This window comes from Oryctolagus cuniculus, chromosome 11, assembly GCF_964237555.1.
Source record: "Oryctolagus cuniculus chromosome 11, mOryCun1.1, whole genome shotgun sequence".
NCBI lineage: Eukaryota > Metazoa > Chordata > Mammalia > Lagomorpha > Leporidae > Oryctolagus > Oryctolagus cuniculus.
Window position 1 is genome coordinate 62,429,029 of NC_091442.1, and position 21,043 is coordinate 62,450,071.

Sequence of the window (21,043 nt, forward strand, 5' to 3'; positions counted from 1 at the left end):
TAATCCAGCACTATTATTGGGGAGGGAAGCAAAGAAACAAATACACAAGCATTTGTAAATAGCGTATGCATCTGGGGCCGGTGCCGTGGCGCAGTAGGTTACTCCTCTGCCTGTGGCGCCAGCATCCCATATGGGTCCTGGTTCTGATCCTGGCTGCTCCTCTTCCAATACAGCTCTCTGCTATGGCCTGGGAAAGCAGTAGAGGATGGCCCAAGTCCTTGGGCCTCTGCACCCACGTGGGAAACTGGAAGGAAGCTCCTGGCTCCTGGCTTTGGATTGGCATGGCTCTGGCCATTGCGGCCAGTTGGGGAGTGAACCAGCGGAGGGAAGACCCTTCTCTCTGTCTCTTCCTCTCACTGTCTGTGACTCTACCTCTCAAACAAATAAATAAAATCTTCTAAAAAAATAACCTATGCATCAAGCAATATCTACAATTTATAAGTCACTATATAAGTATTTGTTGAGTTCACAGGATTTTATGTAGCACTGATTTAAATTTACTGAAACTGAAAAAGTTGCAAATCACCAGATTTCAAATGGTTTAGATTAAAATTAAGTTCAATGAAGTTAAAAATAATATAACAACCATTAGAATTTAAATGGATTCAATGGACTGAATCTGTATGGTCTGCTAGTTACTCAGTTCATTTATGACAAGGATATCAGTGCATATGCTTAGAAGTACTTTTTTCAGTAGCCAAATGGATCAAGTTTTCATCCAGATGGGTTTATGGAAAGCATCTGTCGGCTCAGTATTTGCATGGATATGAGGACCAAGCTGCGCTGGAAATATTACTCATACTTCTAGGATACTGCTAAAATTTACAGCTAGCATGAAAAAATTCAACTTTCTATGGAAACATTATGTATTGAGTAATTGAGATGGGTTTTATAAAAAAATCTTGGAAATTATTAACAGTAATAAGCAGCTAGCTCTTCTTGAAGAGTAACTGAGTCAAGATGAAGAGTTACTGGATAGAAATCCTTGCAGGCCTGTTGAAATAAAATCTTTAATGATATGTATGAAGTTTTAGAGATTTGGACAAGCAATCACAGAGCCCTTTGAAAGAAACAAAATCGGCCCGCGCCGCGGCTCACTAGGCTAATCCTCTGCCTTGCAGCGCCGGCACACCGGGTTCTAGTCCCGGTCAGGACGCCGGATTCTGTCCCGGTTGCCCCTCTTCCAGGCCAGCTCTCTGCTGTGGCCAGGGAGTGAGTACAGTGGAGGATGGCCCAAGTGCTTGGGCCCTGCACCCCATGGGAGACAAGGAGAAGCACCTGGCTCCTGCCATCGGATCAGTGCGGTGTGCCGGCCGCAGCGTGCCAGCCGCGGCAGCCATTGGAGGGTGAACCAACGGCAAAGGAAGACCTTTCTCTCTGTCTCTCTCTCTCTCACTGTCCACTCTGCCTGTCAAAAAAAAAAAAAAAAATCCTAGTCAGAAAACTAAATATGTCTTAATCTCAATTAAATTATCATTTGAAGCTTTCTTTGCCTTGATAAAACACACTGTAATTCATTTTAGAAAGTATTTTAAAGAAAACCTTTAAGTTTCTGAAATTGTTGCTTAACTACTTCCTTACAACAATTGCAAATTATTTTCTATCTGTTCTTTGATAATCTACCAGTGATTACAAAGGAAGTTACATTTGTGAAGTAGAGATACTGAAGAAATTATCTTTACAATATGCACAAAACAAAATGTAATTGTCGTTCCCTTATGTGGTGAGGTGTCTTATAAGAATTCATTAGATAAATGAGAAAAAACTTTTTAAACTAAGAAGCTGCCATTCATTTGTGATACTATTTATAGCAAAGGCAAAAAAAAAAAAAAAGCACAGTAATACCAGAAATGCAGGGCTCACACAAATTGGCTTTGGTGTCCAGGTGTCTTTGTGAAAAAAGTATTAATTTTATAGTATCTTGGGGACCAAGTTGATGCCCCACACATAATCTATAATGTCACAAATGTCCTTAGTAAACCACACTCCCAATTGCAAAGCCATCATACCTAATACAGAAGATTGTCAATCTGTGCTCACTGGGATGCCAAAAAGTGCTAGCAGGGTTACCACTATATCACCTATTTGCCCCCCGAGATGTGAGAAAATTGACAATTCCAATTAGGTGTACAGGAACACAGTTAAGTATACAGTGCATTCTGACTCCAGATATTTGAATCCACAGAACACATTGGCTAAAACATCACTCTCTGCACTAATGCAGTCGTGCTATTATTTTTTGTGAGACTTTTAAAACACACTAATTAGAGTGCTTAGATTCTACTTCAGTCCATAATGGTAGCCTATGACAATGTGTTCCAGATTTATGTTTTAAAGATTTTATTTATTTATTTAAGAGGCAGAGAAATAGAGTGAGGGAGAGACAGAGAGATTTTCCATCCATGGTTCACTCCCTAAATGGCCACAATGGCCGGAGCTGAGCTGATCTGAACCAAGCAGCCAGGAGCTTCCTCTGGGCCTCCCATGTGGATGCAGAGGCCCAAGCATGTGGGCCATATTCCATTGCTTTCCCAGGCCATAAGCTGAGACCTGGATTGGAGGAGGAACAGTGGGGACATGAATCTGCACCCATGTGGGATGCCAGCACAGCAGACAGAGGCTTAGCCTACTATGCCACAGTGCTGGCCCCTATGTTCCAGATTTAGAGTCACACAAGCATTATGATACTGAAGAAGTTATCAGTCTACCAGAAATTTAAGTATAATGAAAAAAAAAAGTCATAAGTACAAAGGCCAAGGCAGCAATAAGACGTTAGGAGTATTCCTGATACAGTGCATTTTCATTTAAGAAAATACATCCAGGCTAATCTGTCCTTTTTCAGACATGGAAACTCCTAAAAGTTTGATTCATGGGTTAGTTGAATAAGGAGACAATTCTTCATGCAACTGAATTTTCAGAATTCTGGTTTCAGTAAAGGTAAGATACGAGCCAGAAAAATTTTAACATCGAAAAGAAGTTCATAGAAACCAGTCATGCTACTAAGAAATGGGGGAAGTAGTAACTTACTTCTAATCAAATGTGACCAAAATTTAAAACAGAAATGGTGAGTCAAAGGAAGAGTTGATTAAAGGAGAGAAATGAACAGGACCAATACCATTTACAGAACATGTATTACTTGTAGAGTACTTACTGTATGTATGTAATTGATTCCTCCTAGACATGATTTTCAAATAAAAATATGACAGTAGAGTGCTTCAACCTTCAGTCCTCAGGTTTCTCATCTGTAAAAGACATTAAATAGATATGTAAATACACATAAAGTACTAGATAAATTCTGAGTTGTCTTCAGCATTACAACATGTGAATAGAAGTGAATAATTAAGAAAATTAATTAGGGGCCTGCACCATGGCATAGCAGGTAAAGCTGCCACCTGCAGTGCCGGCATCCCATATGGGTGTCGGTTTGAGTCCCGGCTGCTCCACTTCCAATCCAGCTCTGTGCTATAGCTTGGGAAAGCAGTAGAAGATAGCCCAAGTCTTTGGGCTTCTGCACCCACGTGGGAGACCTGGAAGAAGCTCCTGGTTCCTGGCTTCAAATCGGGACAGCTCCAGCCATTGTGGCCAATTAGGGAGTGAACCAGAGACCTCTCTTTCTCTCTCTGCCTCTCCTTCTCTCTCTGTGTAACCCTGAATTTCAAATAAATAAATATTTAAAAAAGGAAATTATTTGTGTGAATTTATTGCTGGATTGCATTTTGTTCTTCTGATTTATGTATGTAGCCTTATGTCAATATCAAATTTTTTTAGACTTTCAAGTAAATTGGAAAAGTCTACTAGAACAATGTTGACTAGAAGTGGTTGTCTTATTTTGATCTTACATAGAAAGTATTTAGTCTTGGCCGGCGCCGCGGCTCACTGCTCACTCCGCCTTGCAGCACCGGCACACTGGGTTCTAGTCCCGGTCGGGGCGCCGGATTCTGTCCCGGTTGCCCCTCTTGCAGGCCAGCTCTCTGCTGTGGCCAGGGAGTGCAGTGGAGGATGGCCCAAGTGCTTGGGCCCTGCACCCCATGGGAGACCAGGATAAGTACCTGGCTCCTGCCATCGGATCAGCGCGGCACACCGGCCGCAGCGCGCCGGCCGCGGCAGCCATTGGAAGGTGAACCAACGGCAAATGAAGACCTTTCTCTCTGTGTCTCTCTCTCACTGTCCACTCTGCCTGAAAAAAAAAAAAAAGAAAAAAAAAGAAAGTATTTAGTCTTACTGAATTAAGTATAACTCAGCTATAAGCTTTGTGAAGATTTCTTCTATTAGAAAGAAGAAGTACCTTTATTTTCCTATTGTGCTGTGAGTTTAAAAGATTTATTAATTTATTTGAAAGGAAGAGTTACAGAGAGAGAGGGAGAGAGATCTCCTGTCCTCTGGTTCACTCCCCAAATGGCCACAATGTCCAGACCTGGGCCAATCTGAAGCCGGGAGCCAGGAGCTTCTTCAGGTCTCCCACTCAGGTGCAGGGGCCCAAGCATTTTGGGCCATCTTCCACTGCTTTCTCAGGCTCATTAGCAGGGAGCTGGATTGGAAGTGGAGCAGCCGGGACTCAAACTGGCACTCATATGGCATGCTGACTATGCCACAGCACCAACCTTGCTATGGGTTTATGATCATGAATTAGTCAATGCTTTTGTTTCTATGAAAATGAATACATGATTTTCTACTTTATTATATGATTATGGTAAATTATTTGGTATTCATTGAATTGGTCTCACTGATGAATGATATTCTTTGTATAAATTGCAGGATTCACCTAATACTTTTAAAGGATTTTTACCTATATGATATGAAGTAAACTGCACTTCTTAATATTGCATTATAGACCTCTGGAACCTTACTATCTTCCATCATTCTTTCTTTTGGTATTCTTTATATGGGATGTTTATCCCTTCCAAGCATTAACAAGTCCCAGACTTAACTAGCTTCCAAAATCAGATAGGATCAGGTGCATTCATGGTGGTATGGCTGTATACCATGAGTATACCGAGTATTTCTACTGATCTATTGATTTCACTGATTCTTATGACCACCTCAGTTTGGTTTTGAGTCTGCATAGTAATTTTTTTTTATTTTAGATAGTGTAATGTTTAGGTCCAGAATATCAATTTAATTATTGTATATATTTTCCCATTTTTCTATTTACATTGCTTATACATTGTTTAATAATTTTCTTCAATTTTTTGGTTTTATAATGCTTGCATTTGTTTGTAATAATGACTATGAATTGGCTTTGTTCTTCAGACATTTATATAGTTTTCTAAGAGACCATCAACTTTTCTTCAATTAAATTGCCTGGTAGTGCAGAGTTTGGGGAGATATATTTGGCAATTTAATTGAGGGAAAGTAGATGGGATGGAGGCAGGAAGGTTTACTTTCTTTCTTCCATAGCATAGTTTTTGTTTTGTATGAAAACATGGACCGTGACTGAGGGCCATTCTGTGTTTTGCACCAATGAAAGGAATCTCTTCTTGGGGCAGACTGTTTACGGTCTTTCTTATAAGCATCTGATGGAGGTCTGTTGAAAATAACTGTGAATAGGTGTGGACTCTCTTTTGTGGCTGAGGCTCCCAGGAATTCCACATTCTCTTACTGGCTCACACTGAAGCATGCATCAATATTTGCAGCTTTTTTTTTTTTTTTTTTTACTTGCTTTTATAGCAGCTACCATTTTCTCCTGTTCTTTGATCAGGGTGAAACTATTCCCATTCCCTGCTTCCCTGGAAGGGCTTTGCTACACTTTGCAGTTTACTCTACTTGATTCCTTTGGGACTTCAGCTTTTTGATGGACTTCAGAAAAGATAAGCTTTTGTATATCAACTAACTTTTTCTTGTTGGAGTTAAAGCAATGACCTTTTTCCATATTTTCATTTAGAAGCAGAACTAAAATGATCTCTTTGCTAATCCTGTACCATCACGTTCATATTTTGATCTCTAAATACATTTTCCAGTTATTCACAAAGAAATGCTTAATTCAGATGTAAAAAATGGGCTAATTGAGCCTGGAACATTGTGTTATATCAGAAAGCAAAGAAGATTTCAGACTAATTTGTTATGTCCCCAAAACACTTAAGACATTTGATGATTTCCATTGGATTAAGATGAAATGATGTGACCATGAAAAATAATAACTGAGTTACACTGAAAATATTTTTATATAAATATGCACGAGTTTATAATAATATTGAAAAAAGTTAAAGTGAGCCTTGTCACTGGATATTTCTAGGGCACAATTCAAATCACTACTGTGAAACCTCTTGATTTTCTTCTGTAACTTTTGTGAAATTTTGTCATTATTATCTTGTATCATAATTATATACCTGCAAATCTATTTAGTTACTAAATTGTGATGATCCACAGGAAGGGAATATGATTTGGTTATCATAATCTCAGTGTCAGTAGGAATGCTTAATAAAGTCAGTGCTCAAAGATGTGATAATTGAAGGTGGTAGATAATTGATAAAGACACCACAAAAGGCCCCTAAGTGTGGATATCATCACCCTTTACTAATTTGTACTGAAAAATTCTTTCATAGTACACTTGTGCCTCCTCTGTTTCCTACCATGTATGAAAGAGAAATAAACACACTCAAACACATACAATCCTGTAGACTGTTTTCTAGATGTCAGTGGGATCATTTACATTAAGTAAAATGCTGTGAGGTCATTTGTAGCATCAGAAAGCAAGCTCAACCAGACTTCCACTCAGCTTTGCTCCACTTCCAGTGGGTTCTGGCTCTACCTCTGTCAGTCAGCCTTTGATTCCTTTCAATACGTCCCCATTTTCTGTACATCTTCTTTTGTTCTCAGGACCTCTGCATGAGATCTGCCATTGGACTTAGTCTCCCATTTGCGTTTTCATGTCTTTATGTCTGCCCAATTCCATTTAATTTGCTTCTCTTCCTGCTCAGTGTGCTCTGTTAGATCTTTTACACTATTGTGAGCAAATCACCTCTTTGTAAGTAGAAAGTTATTTCAAGTAACACTTTCTTCCTTTTAAAATATTGGAACTCAATTTTAGGAACTACATTCCCAAACATTAAGAGAGTCACCAAGACTGAGTTTAGAAAATTATTTATTGGAAAGGCAGAGAGACAGAGAAACACACACAACCATACCCATACCTATACCCATACCCATACACATACACATACACATACACATACACATAAATAGAGACTGCTCACTGTGGGGAGCAACCTGGACTAGACTAAGTTACTGGAATTAAGACTTATTCTATGCATCTGCTCTCCCACAATATGGCACTGAGAAGGGAGAAACAGCTTCTACACAGCTGCCTCCAGTTCAACCAATAAACTGTAGGACCTGCTCCTGATTGGAGGAGAGCAGCATACTCAGCGTGTGGGTAGCAGAGTTGGGATTGGTGGAAGAGGACTATAAAGGAGGAGAGAGACAACATGCACCAGGAACATCTAAGAGGAACACCTGTGCAGCCCCCGAGAGAGCCGGCCGGCGGTATGCCGCTCCCCCGCGGAAGTGGGGAAAGTGGCTAGGGGGAACCGCCCTTCCACGGAGGTGGAAGGGTCGGTAGCCAACCCGGGAAGAACCAGCAGCAAACCCGGGGAGGGCCGAGCAGACGAAAGAATAGCGCAGGGTCCTGTGTCGTTCCTCCATGAAGAAGGGGAGCGACACTCACCAACTGAGTTACTCATCAAGTGCCTCCAACAGTAAGGCCTGGGCCAGGCTGAAACCTAGAGCCTAGGATCCATTCTGGATCTCCTACTTGGGATGGCAGAACTCCAGTTCTCAACTATCACTGTTGCCTACCAGGGAAACTGGATTCAGGAGCAGAGCCAGGACTCAAATTCAGGCACTCAGATATGGGATGAAGGCATCCTAAGTGGTGTCTTATTTGATGCACCAAACCCCAGCCCTCAAGATGGCATTTTTACTTCTCTTTCTGATAGCAAACCATCTGCATTTTATAGCAAAATACCACTTTATCTAGTATTCCACTTGACCCCACAGAAGTGTCTAATCAATTGGCTGCTAACAGTTGTCATCAATCCATCCTTAGGGAAGAGGATGTTTACAAAGGGGTTGTGGAGAGCATTGTCTAGGCCACAGGTCTGCCTTATGCACCCTTTCTTTGAGTTTCTTTGAAAATACTTATTTGGCTCAATCTCTATTGGTTCCTGAAACATGTAATGAGAATTGGACCCAAACTGTGACTCTGAGTTAACCTAAGAAATTTAACTGCATAGTCCTGAGTTCTACACCTAATGGACTTGTATAAATAAGAAAACAGAATTGGAAAGGAATTGTGTCATTTATTGAACCCTGACTAGAAGTGGCATACATTTCTCATTGATGGTGTGTCCATAGACTCCTAATAGGCTCTGTTGCTTGCTAATTTTTGAATTTATTGTAAATGTTTTAAGCCAGATTTCAAATACAAATAAAAGCTGCATTTATTTATCCAGATAAACTGCTTACACTGGTTCATAAGACAAGCATTTTGACATAATTGTTTAAGCCACTGCTTGCAATTTCCTCCTGCCATTTCAGAGTGCCTGGGATGCAGTCTTGCCTCTACTGCCATTCCAGCTTCTGAGTATTATGCAGCCTGGGAGGAGGTAGTGATGACTCAGGAGCATGTGTCTCTGCCACCCAAGAGATCTGGATTGAATTCTGAGCTCCTGGATTTGGCCCAGTCTGGATCTGGCTAAGGTGGCATTTGTGAAGTGAACGAACAAATGGAAGATTTCTCTCTCTCTCTCTATTTCTCTCGTTTGCTCTACCTTTCAAATAAATAATAAGGAAACTTAGAAGAATCTTTGTTTTTATTGGGTGTTTCACAAGTATAATGGCACAATGCAGTAGTAAAGTCTGGAAAAGTTCTAGTCCAAAGTTATTATTTCGGAATTGCACATGGTATGACCTGCTAATCCTGCTAATCCTCAGATTTCCTCACCTGAGACAAAGAATGTGGTAACTAAATAATTGAGAATTTGCTCTGTTCTTGTTGCTCTTGGTTATGATTCACTACGAGGATGCACAACTTATTAAATGAAGGCTGCAGAGTAGGCCTCACAGTGCTCTGTTTATATGACAATGACTTCACAACCACGGTGTTATTCTGAGCAGTGGAAAACAGTTTATTGAAAATGAAGAAAAATGTAAATGACTCCTGTAAAGAAATTAAATTAATGTTAGGTACTAGAACACAGATGTTTTGTGTGCCATACCTATGCAACCATATCATTAAATTCGAATCTCTAATTAACAGACATCTGTTTCTTGTTCAATTTTGAAATGATTCATTGAAATCATTTGCAGAAACAAGTACACTTACAAAAAAATTCCTGACCTTTTCTCTCCTGTTTTTTTTCCCCTATTTTGTTATTTTTTTACTTATGTATTTGTATGTATCTCATAAATACAACATTAGAAACCAAGTAATTCTTCCCACCATACCCACCCTCTCACCCACTCTCCCACCCCTCCTCCTCTTCACTCTTCTGTTCAGTCCAAGGAAGGAAAAAAAAGAAAAATAAAATAAGAAAACTGTTCCTCAACAGTCCAGACAAGAGCTGTTCAAAGTTATTGCTTCTAGAAGGTGATTTTGCTTTTTTTTTTAAAAAAAGTTTGTTATTTTTAACATTGCCTAGTTGGCTGATTGCATGTTTCAATATCAGACTCTCCAAGACCTGTCCATCTACTTCTTCGCCTCACATTCCATATCAACGAAATAGTCTATAATAAAATAAAAAAACACAAAATAATATGAAGTCACAGTTTGCTGAAACATAGGCGAGATCATCTAATTAATTTCAGAGGAAAAGCAAATGATCTCATTTTAGAGTTATCCTGATGCTCAGCTTTTCTTTACCAAAAAAAGTTTCATAAATTAAGCAAATATTTTTGAACAATTTTATATTAGAGAGAACACTGTATTTCAGTAGACACAAAAATGAGTTTTAGAATTTATTCACATTCTAATTCTGAAGCTAACTTTAAAACAGACACGATAAATGTTAGCAGTTTCCTTCAATAATCATCCTTCGTATCCTGATAGAAGCCAGAACATCTGAGCTGTTAAACCCTCTTGGATGTAAGGAGTGGCACCTGGGTGTCAGGAGCTCAGCAGAGCTGTAGCAAGTGCATCTGGCAAGCGTGGGAGTAGCTGATTAAAGCCACAAACTAAAACGGAAAGCAGTAGTCAAGACTCTACTCGGTTATTGCAATAGTGTGAGTAAAGGCTAAAGCAGAGAGCACAGCACTGTCTTCCTCTGCACCTTATCCATCTGTTTTCTCCCATACGGTGGTGCTACAGGTCTATGGGAGGGGTGCAGAGAATCCCAACAGAAGTTTTATGGACCCGAGGTGCAGAGGAAAGGGCAGGCAGGAAAAGCTAGGAGTGGGAAGGCACTGAGTACGGGCTTTGAGTGAAGAAATATGTCTTCAATGTTCCCGCGCCCTCACCTGTCCTCCCGTAAAGAAGTTTCAGAAGAGTCACCTGAGGAAGGCCTCTGTGAGGGAGTCAGAGAAAGAGGCTCCTGCAACAAGGCTCTGGGCCAGGAACACGGGCACTCGCAGGAATATGGCTGGGGCAGCAGGGCCGGAGCCCATGAGCTGCAGTCCCCTCAGAGGCTTCTGGTTATACATCAAGAAGAGCATTGGAAAGGCAATCCTATTTCCTCGGGGAAAGCTGCCACAAAAGTCTTTGTGATTCACTATGTTTGGGCCTGAAAAATATCACATGGGATTTGGGCCTGAGGCTGGACTCCTTACAAGAATGCTTATATCAGATAAATTCAAGAGAGGGTTATAGGAAGCTGTGAACAAAGTGAGGGTGGATCTCAGTTTGGGCATGGAGAGACAGTTCTCTTCTCAAACCCAGTTAAAGAACCATGCGGTTTGTTAACCCAGAATGGATGAAGTATCTAAATCTATGAAGTGATACTATGAAATTACTAGAGGAAAACATTGGGGAAACTCTCAAGACATTGGCATAGGCAAAGACTTCTTGAAAAAGACCCAGAAGCACAATCAAAGCCAAAATTGACAAATGGGATTACATCAAGCTGAGAAGTTTCTGCACCACAAATGAAACACTCTGCAAAATGAAGAGGCAACCGACAGAATGAGAGAAAATATTCACAAAATATGAAACTGATAAAAGATTAATATCAAGAAACACAACAACAACAAAACCAACAATCCAATTAAGAAACGGGAAAAGGACTTAAACACACATTTCTCAAAAGAGGAAATTTAAATGACCAACAGACAAATGAAAAAATGCTCGGGATCACTAGCTATCAGAGAAATGGAAATCAAAACCACAATGAGGCTTCACCTTACCCCATTTAGAATGGCTTTCATCCAGAAATCAACAGATGCTGGCGAGAATGTGGGGGAAAAGGTATCTTGATCCACTGTTGGTGAGAAAGTAAACTAGTACAGCCATTGTGGAAGACAGCATGGAGATTCCTTAGAAACCTGAAAACAGATGGTCCGTATGACCCAGGCATCCCACTCCAGAGAATTTACCCAATCAGAATTAAATCAGCATTTAGAAGGTATCCCCATGTTCTTTGCATCTCAGTTCACAATAGTTAAGCTATGGAATCAAGCCAAATGCCCATCAACTAATGACTGGAAAAAGAAAATGTGATACACACACACACACACACACACACACACACTGGAATACTACTCATCTGTAAAAAAGGACAAAATCCTATCTTTCGCAACAAAGTGGATGCAGGTGGAAACCATTTTAGTTAGTGAAGTAACCAGTCCCAAAAAAACAAATACCATATGTTTCCACTTATCTGTGGTAACTAATAGAGCTCAGAACATGTAGTGTATGTGACTGAAATTGATGTTCTGAGAAATGATTACTGCTTACTATCCTTGTCTCTACTGTTGAGGAACAGTGTTTTTTTTTTTTTTTCTTACTATTTGTTGAATTCTTTACTTGGCTAGGTTTAATTTTATGATTATAAAATGAACTGAAAGTATGTCATTGTAAAAGTTAAAGAATAAGAAAGGACAGAGGAGGGAATGTAGGAGCAGGGATGGGGAGGAGGATAGAGTGGGAAGTATCAATAGGCTCTTATATTTGTGTATATGAAATTCATGAAATATGTTCACCTTATATAAATTCAAATGTAAAAAAGAGTTAATTATTTTAACCTCTAAAAAACCCAAATGCCTAAACTTCTGAGTAAGGAAAACAAAACAAAACAAAACAAAACAAAACAACTCTCATGTTGACTGTGGCATAGGGGAAGCTTCTTGCACGTGAACTGACCCTCCTCATTGTTGACGATTGAAGTCAATTTTGTCACTATAGTACCATGTTTTATGATTAGGTCTAGCTCCTGGCTGATGAGCTTCAGCAATTGTCTCTCTGAGCCACCTGGCTCTGGTAAAATCTACCACAGAAAGTGGTAGATGGTCTCAATACTGTTTATTAGAAAAAGTATTATTAAATCTAAAATAAAATTTTTATGCAAGCGTCAAAGCAGAGATATATGAGGGATCTTCAAAAATTTCATGGAAAAGGCATATTGTGAAAAAAAAGTGTGTGTGGATTTCAAGATTTTTTTCACTGAAAATAAATATTTTTATTTCTTTTTTCAACATACTTTTTGAAGTACCCTCATATATGCATGGATTTATTATTCTGAATAGCTCTTTATGGAGGCCTTGATTGGTGGAGTTTTTTTGCCTTATATTTAAAAATCCTTTGCTTATAAATTTATAGAATGAAGACATTAAAATACTGCATTCAAGTCTTAGCACAGTATGAACAAGCTCATAAATATTTTAAATCAGTGATGCCACGGTAAAGATATGAATGTACCTTAATTTGCATGAAGCCATCAATACAGAAACCTGTCTCAAAGTTAAAGACAGAGTAATCTAATAAATGCAAATTGAGTGAATTCAGGAAACAGTTTTCTTAAATTAACAACCTTTGATCATACTTTAAGTTCTTGCATGAATATTAACAATACTTCATTTTTCCCAAAATATCAGACATTTAAGGATAGATAAAATAATTTTAAAAAATAAATGAAGTAATTTTTCTTGTCTCTTTTCCAAAGAGCTCTCTAGTTAAAATATATAGATATGATGTCAGCATGGGTTTCTGAAAACCAGGAAATTTAATTAGTTGCACTCTTTTTGGAAAAGCAAAGAAACCCCTAGTGATGAAAAGGGAGTCTGGGGGGCTGGTGCTGTGGTGTAGTAGGCTAAGCCCCTGCCTGCAGTGCCGGCATCCCATATGGATCCTGGTGCTGGTCCTGGCTGCTCCTCTTCTGATCCAGCTCTCTGTTATAGCCTGGGAAAGCAGTAGAAGATGGCCCACGTGCTTGGGTCCCTGTACCCACGTGGGAGACCCAGAAGTGCCTTGCTTCTGGCTTCGGATTGGCCCAGCTCCAGCTATTGCAACCATTTAGGGAGTGAATTACCTTTCTCTCTGTCTCTCCTTCTATCTGTCTATAACTCTACCTCTCAAATAAATAAATTTCAAAAATCTTAAAAAAGAATTTGGGTTAAGTTGTCTATTATTATGTAAGTTTTAGTCTGATTTCTTAATGTACATATTTGGGAAATTTGATAGAAACATTTCCACTGATGTTGGAGTTGAAATCTTTAAGTAAAATAGATGAAAATATCTGGCTGGGCTGCTATCTGTGCAGGACAGATTACTCTCCAACCGAATAACTTTATTGAGGTCACTTCCCAGTGATCCCAAGATATACTTTGCCGACAAACAAAAATTCATATTTAGCTGTTAAGTTCTTCCTTTACTACTAGAAAGGTTTTCATCTTTTGTTGTCTTTTAAAGTGGCCATTGCTCCGAAATAGAATTTCAGTACATTAGGAAAAAACCTCTCAGGAAGAGGCCAGGAAGCATAGTTGAGGGGAGTAGATTTTGTTCAGTATCATTTCTCCTAGAGCCCTGTAGTGTGACATTTATGATGTATTATGACACTGCCTGGAGTTACCACCTCCTCTCCTCTCCCACTTCCCCGTCACTGCCTTTGGGGCTGTTTCAATGTCAAAAGCCTCAGTGAGTAGCTTGGATCATTACTCATGAGTAAAAGAAAATTTATACCAAGAATGTGAAAAACAAGAAGAAAGAAAGGTGAAAAATAGAACACATCACCTGTCCTAAATCTGAGTCAGACTCAAAAGAAGGATGATTCCTTAGAGGAGCTTGTTCCGCTTCAAGATTTCCTGGAGAACCTACTTTTCTCAAACACTGTGGGACTTCACAGATGTAAAGCAATAGTTGTAATTGGGTCAACTTTTTGTACACATCATATCCTTTATGCATGTTCTCCAAAAATACATCAATCAATCTCTAAGCAGCTGCATAGTTTGAAGCCATCAATACAGAGGTGTGTCTCAAAGTTAAAGACAGAGTAATTTAATAGCTGCAAATTAAGTGACTTCAGGAAATAGTTTTTCTTCATTAAAATCTAAAAATATATTTCATACTCTCCGAGGTGTTCGGGTGGTCTTGAGTACAACATTGAAGGAATTAAAGTAAGATACACCCTTGACATGAACTAGTCAATTGGTATGTGTTTCCCCTTGTTGCTTTTGTATTCATTGGAATAATTATACTAAGGGCATCTCTGGTCCTTTCCTTGAAATATCTTAAAAAGTGGGACAAGGAACTTTTCCTTCATAAGCTTTCAGCTTTTGTTCTGTCAAATATTGTCATAGTTGGAAAGCAAAGAATAATAATTTCAGAATGAATTAGAAGAAAAAAGTCCTAATAACTTAAATCTAACCATCACATCTTTATGCCTTTTTTTCTTTTATTGTCTCATAGAGAATGTAAGGAAGAAAAAGGTGAGGTTATTATTAAAATGTTATGGATTTTCCAGGTTCAGTTAGCTTGGTCAATGTAAGTCAATATGTTTAAATTCTACCACTTATCAGAATGACGCTCTTGTTTCCTATCCTTTTCTAGCTTATATCTATATGTATCTTCCAGACCTACCTGGTTACTATGTGCTAACATTTTCTAACTTTTTAGTCAGTAAAAATTTTTCTATTAGTCTCTCTTTTCTATTGTGTCATATATTTCTTAAGCAGTTTTACAACTATCTTTCCCCCTTTCTTAATTCATTAATCAAACATGCAGAAGATATTTAATGCAAATTGCTACCTATATTTGTGCACAATAAATTGTCTGCCTTATTATATTTATCTATATGTTTAAAGTGTCTCCTGTAACATATTCAACAGCAATATTTATAAAAATATTATGTACACATAACATTTTACTTGTGTACATAATCACATTTCACACAAAGCTTGCCTTTCCAAAATCTTTGGATAATTCATAACACGTATGCTTCAAGACAAATCATTGCATTAGTATTTTTTTCCATTAGTATACATATTAGTGTTACATTATACTAATATAAAGACACTTCATAGTATTATCTTATTTCTCAACTTTGGAATTATTTTAATTCAGGATACTCACCTTATGGGGATTTCTATTATTTTAATATTTGTCAGTAAATTGAAATATTTTTAACGTATTATATTTTTAAGGTATGAAATATGAAGCTCTAAAATACTATTCAAATATGTAAGATGATATGATCAAGTGAAATAAAATGATAATTATCTAGAAGAATATGGTGTCTGTTTCAAAAGTAAAATTATGGTAACATGAAACTATTTCACAAACTTCTGTTTATGAGGGAACACATGGTGACAGGGTATGTCTTTTGCTGAAAACAGCTATAAAAGTCACAACACATTATGAAACAACTTGTGATGAGCAAAATAATAGCTCCACGAAGATTTCCATAGCCTAATTTGATAAGCTGAGAATATGATACTTTAACGTAGGAACAAAGAGAGCTTTCAAATGTGAACAGAAAGATTATTTTGGATATCTAGGTGTTTACAATCTAATTACACAACTCATTAACATAGTGAACATTTCCAGTCTGGGTCAGAGAGGAGATAAAAGGAGATGAAAGAGAGAGATAATGTGAGAAGGACAAGCCTATTATCGATACGAAACAAGGAATGCTCAAAACCTCTAACAATGCTGGTCAGGGCAAAGAGGATAGATTCTCCCCTAGACCAATAGAGAGAAATTCATCACTGTGATATCTTAGTTTTATCCCACAGGGATTCATTTCAGACTTCTGACATGCAGAAATGTTAAGATAATTTTAAACCTTGGAAGCCTCTAAAGTGGTGGTCATTTGTTACTGTCGTAATGTAACACTAATGCAAAATTTGATAACTAGAAGAAGGGTGCCAATGTAACAAATGCCTACAAATGTGGGATTCGGGCAGTGAGTAGAGGCTGTAAAATGTTGAATAACGTGTTGGAAATCAAGTAGAAAAATGAAAGGGCCATGGCACTGTAGTGTGGTAGGCTAAGCCTCTACCTGCAGTGCTAGAATCCCACATGGGTGCCAGTTCATATCCCTGCTACTCCTCTTCTGATTCAGCTCCCTGCTTGTGGCCTGGAAAACAGCAGAAGATGGCCCAAGTGCTTGGGCCCCTCCACCAGTGTGGGGAAACCTGGAAAAAGTTCCTTGCTCCTGGCTTCGGATGGGCCCAGCTCTGACCATTGCAGCCATCTGGGGAGTGAAGGAGCATATGGAAGTCCTCTCTCTCTCTCCTCTCTCTCTGCCTCTGCCTCTGCCTCTCTGTAACTCTGCTGGCTTTGAAGAGAGGAGAGGGGATAAGATAATGAAAGAAAAAGGGATAGGAAGGGAAGGGGGAAATGGGGAGGAAAAGAGAAAGGGACTGAGATGTATCTGGCAGTCCTGAGAGTTAGCGGTCCTCATATCCTGATGCCTAATTGTAGCCGCATGGAAGTGGCAAGAGCCAATGGAAATAATTGAGTGGTACAGCAGGCCAGATGGGATTCTCAAGACATGTAGCAACAGAGTCATTTCCAAACACTTTCCATTGCATGGAAGATGCAAGTGAATCAGGGAAATTGAAGGAACCTGAAGGAAAACCATGATAAACCATTCAGGTGCAGCAGAAGTGAAAGGCAAAACAAGTACGGAGATCGGTTCTCCTGTCCTCTATGGGACCATTATCGGGCATGTGTAACCCTTTGATTTGCTCCTTATCTGGAGCTTCTGGACACAAAGGTCTTGGTAACTGGTACTTACATTCCAGTCTGATCTGATCTTTGATTCTTTGCAAATGATTTTTAAGTTTTAACAATAATGCACAGGCAATCACTACATTAGCTGATATCTGGCATATTTTTGCATGATGATTTTGCATTTCTGACTTTAGCCAAGTTGTTAATAACTCTAACTTAGCATGTTCTTCTGAAAATGAAATATCTGAGCTGGAATAACTTGAAAGCTCTCTTTTACAAATATAATTCTATTTTACCCCAAAGTTTAGAAATATTTTGAACTGAACTACATCATCAGCCTATTTAGTAGAATTAGGATTTTGTTACCAACACACTAGCTTCCAAGGTAAATTTTTTCAAATATTCTGGAAAACATGTTTGCAGCTCTTTGCAAGTAATTAAAAATATAGGAATATGTTAATGAGGACAGCTGGCTTGGTGTCCAAATCCACACATTCAATTAACTCCAAATCCTTTTTAAGAAATAGGGCATGAAGATTTACAAATGCCATTATTTGTGAAACACGTACTTTTGATTTGGAAATGCAGACTTAGAGCCTTCTCTCCCTACACTCTCCTCTTACAGTTCTCATTCTCCAGAGAGTGGCAGATATCTTGCCTAAGACTTAGGACGGTTTCCACACGATATCTTCCTGTGGTCATGTTTTTTCTCTTTGTGCATACATTTGCTAATCTATGAAAGTGCATTTCTTGAGAAGGATATCTAAAAGGCAACATAAGGGTGAGGATCAATAGGAGCAGCAGCTTTAAAAAGAGACTAGTGGGAAACCACAGAAAACGTCAATACGAGAGCTCTTATCCACTGTACACGGGCCGCTGGAGGAGTAAGCTTTGCCTTCGGGTTCTCTCACCAAGCTACTCAGTAACTGACAGAAAATGCCTGACCTGAGGGATATTATTATTATTATTTCAAACTTGGTCTCTCTTTTGTTTCCACAGTAGACAACATCTGCATTTCATTGAACATTTCTAATGAAACCCTTTTTTGTGACTGCATTTTTTGAGAGAGTGATGAGTTCCGTCCAGCAGGAAAAGTAGTGTTTATTCTTTAAGTTGTCTGAAGGTTACAATCTTACTGGAAGTCATTAATTGGAAAAATGTTAGCTATGGAATGTTAGACAGCACGAGTATATGAAGCACAACGGCATCAACTTTGCTCATGCTAAACTTTCTGTAAATACCTCTATTTGGAAAATCAACATGTAATTTATACACTAACTATATTAATATTAAACCTAGGAATGTATGATTTCCTTTCTGACTCATAATTTATTATTTTTTACAAAACACCAATTAGTGGCTAAAAATATGATCTAGGGAAATGTAACATTTGATTTTGTAAGAACATTTTTTTTTCCAAAAATGATATACCACTTCTCTTGAATACTATACATCATCTTCCATACAGATGGAAAATGTTTGGTAGTATTTTGGAACTTGTAACTTGGAGAGGTTTTAGTATTGTCAAGTGTTTTTATATGAGAAAAGTCTAAAGTAATATCTATAGCTGATAGCAATATTCTGTATAATTCTGCGTTTTCATTTAACTTCTGAGCTTTGCTCCCATCATTCCAATGGTGAACAGTGGGACTTTGCAATGAAATATTTATAAAAGAAAGTAGACACGCACTCCAAATTGTAATGACAAATATGGTGAAGATTTTATCTTGTTGTGTGGTACAGGAAAACAGCTTTTTTTCTTTTAAGATTTTTTTTTTATTTTTTATTTTATTTTATTTTTTTTTGACAGGCAGAGTGGACAGTGAGAGAGAGAGACAGAGAGAAAGGTCTCCCTTTGCCGTTGGTTCACCCTCCAATGGCCGCCGCGGCCGGCGCGCTGCGGCCGGCGCACCGCGCTGATCCGATGGCAGGAGCCAGGAGCCAGGTGCTTTTCCTGGTCTCCCATGGGGTGCAGGGCCCAAGCACCTGGGCCATCCTCCACTGCACTCCCTGGCCACAGCAGAGGGCTGGCCTGGAAGAGGGGCAACCAGGACAGAATCTGGTGCCCCGACCGGGACTAGAACCCGGTGTGCCGGCGCCGCAAGGCGGAGGATTAGCCCAGTGAGCCGCGGCGCCGGCCGATTTATTTTATTTTAAAAGCAGAACCAGAGACAGAGAGAGAGGTCTTCCATCCGATGATTCACTCCCCAGTGGCCGCCACGGCCAGAGCTGCACTGATCCAAAGCCAAGAGATGGGAGCTTCTTCCAGGTCTCCCACGTGGGCGCAAAGGCCCAAGGACTTGGGCCATCCTCTACTGCTTTCCCAGGCCACAGCAGAGAGCTGGATTGGAAGTGGAGCAGCCGGGACTCAAACCGGCACCCATATGGGATCCTAGCACTGCAGGCGGTGGCTTTACCCCCTATGTCACAGCTCTGGCCCTGGGCAAACAACTTAAAAAAAACACACACTCTATTTCACATCGGCTTAGGTCACTGCTCTGTTAGGAAAGCAGTGAGCATTTACCTAACAATTAGTGCCCACTTGCATAACACCTGTTCTAACTTTGTAGCTGTTCTCCTTTTCTATTTGAGATATTTTTAAAATTATATTCTATTTAAAAAGCAGGATATATCTGTGTATGTATATATGGAAATATGTTAATGAGAATATATATGTGTGTCTGAGAGAGAGATTGAGCGCAAGAGAGAGACCGAGAGAGATCTCCCATCTGTTAGTTTGTTCTCCAGATACTTGCAATAATTTTGGGCCAGGTTGAAGCCAGAAACCAAGAACTCAAAATGGATATCCCACATGGACAGGAGGGAACCAAGTGCTTGAGTCAAAATCATTGCCTCCCAGTTATGCATTAGTAGCCAACTGGGTACAGGAGTGGAACTAGGATTCCAAACTAGGCAGTCCAATATGGAATGTGTTCATTTTAACAGCTATGACAAATGTCCACCCCTCTTTGTAATATGCTGGAGCACTCCTTGACACTGCTTGGGTGACTTCAAAAAGGAAAGCAGTTTTGGATTCCAGCTGGATAGGAAACAAGAATACTTAACAATATACAAAAGAGAAGATAAGCAATGCTTCTAAATGTATCATTCAACATGTCGATTCAATTTGTAGGTCTCACTTGTAGGGTAGAAGAAGGAATGGTATGTGGTCCTGGTTTTTCCAAGGATTTTAAAAAATGGCTCAAAATCTAGGAAAGCAAAAGATTCTTTATTTGGTATTTATTTGCTATTCTCATGATTTTAGTCTAGGTGAATATATTGTCTTCTGTGGCTCTTTTATTTTTGCACTATCAAGCTCTCATCAGTGAAACTGAATTATAAGAAGCATGTTTTGGTGTCTTTAATGAATCCTAAGTGAATAGAATACTTACTATTCGAATTAAGCTTCTCTCAATTTGTGAGATAACAGGAGATCATATGATAACATTTCTACTTCCTGGGCAGAAGAAATTAATGAAACATTTTGTTGAGAGCTTTTACACAATACCAGAAGTGTCATTGTGGGCAAACAAGAACATCAGTAAGTATAACTGTGACATGTAACAATTAGGATGGATCTGTGCAAATTAATATTTATTATACATTGAGTGGAATAATCACCAGTAATGAGAGACTTCACATATAACTAATATTTAGAAATACACAGCTCATTTAATTTTTTCATTTGAAAAATGATGCCTGCAAGACTGTAGATTAAAACAAACAAGACAATTCATACATTTGTGTGTTTCTAACCAGTGACTTTTATAGGATCCTGACAAATCAGATTTCTAAGTGCTATCCTAAGTTGTACATTTTTTTTTGCAAAGTATTTTTAACTTGAAAGAGTTCAAGAAGAGTGGCAGAAGTAAGAACCATTAGTTTTGCAATCTCATTATGCAAATCAAAAACCCATTCATTGTAGTATAAAAACCCATTCACTGT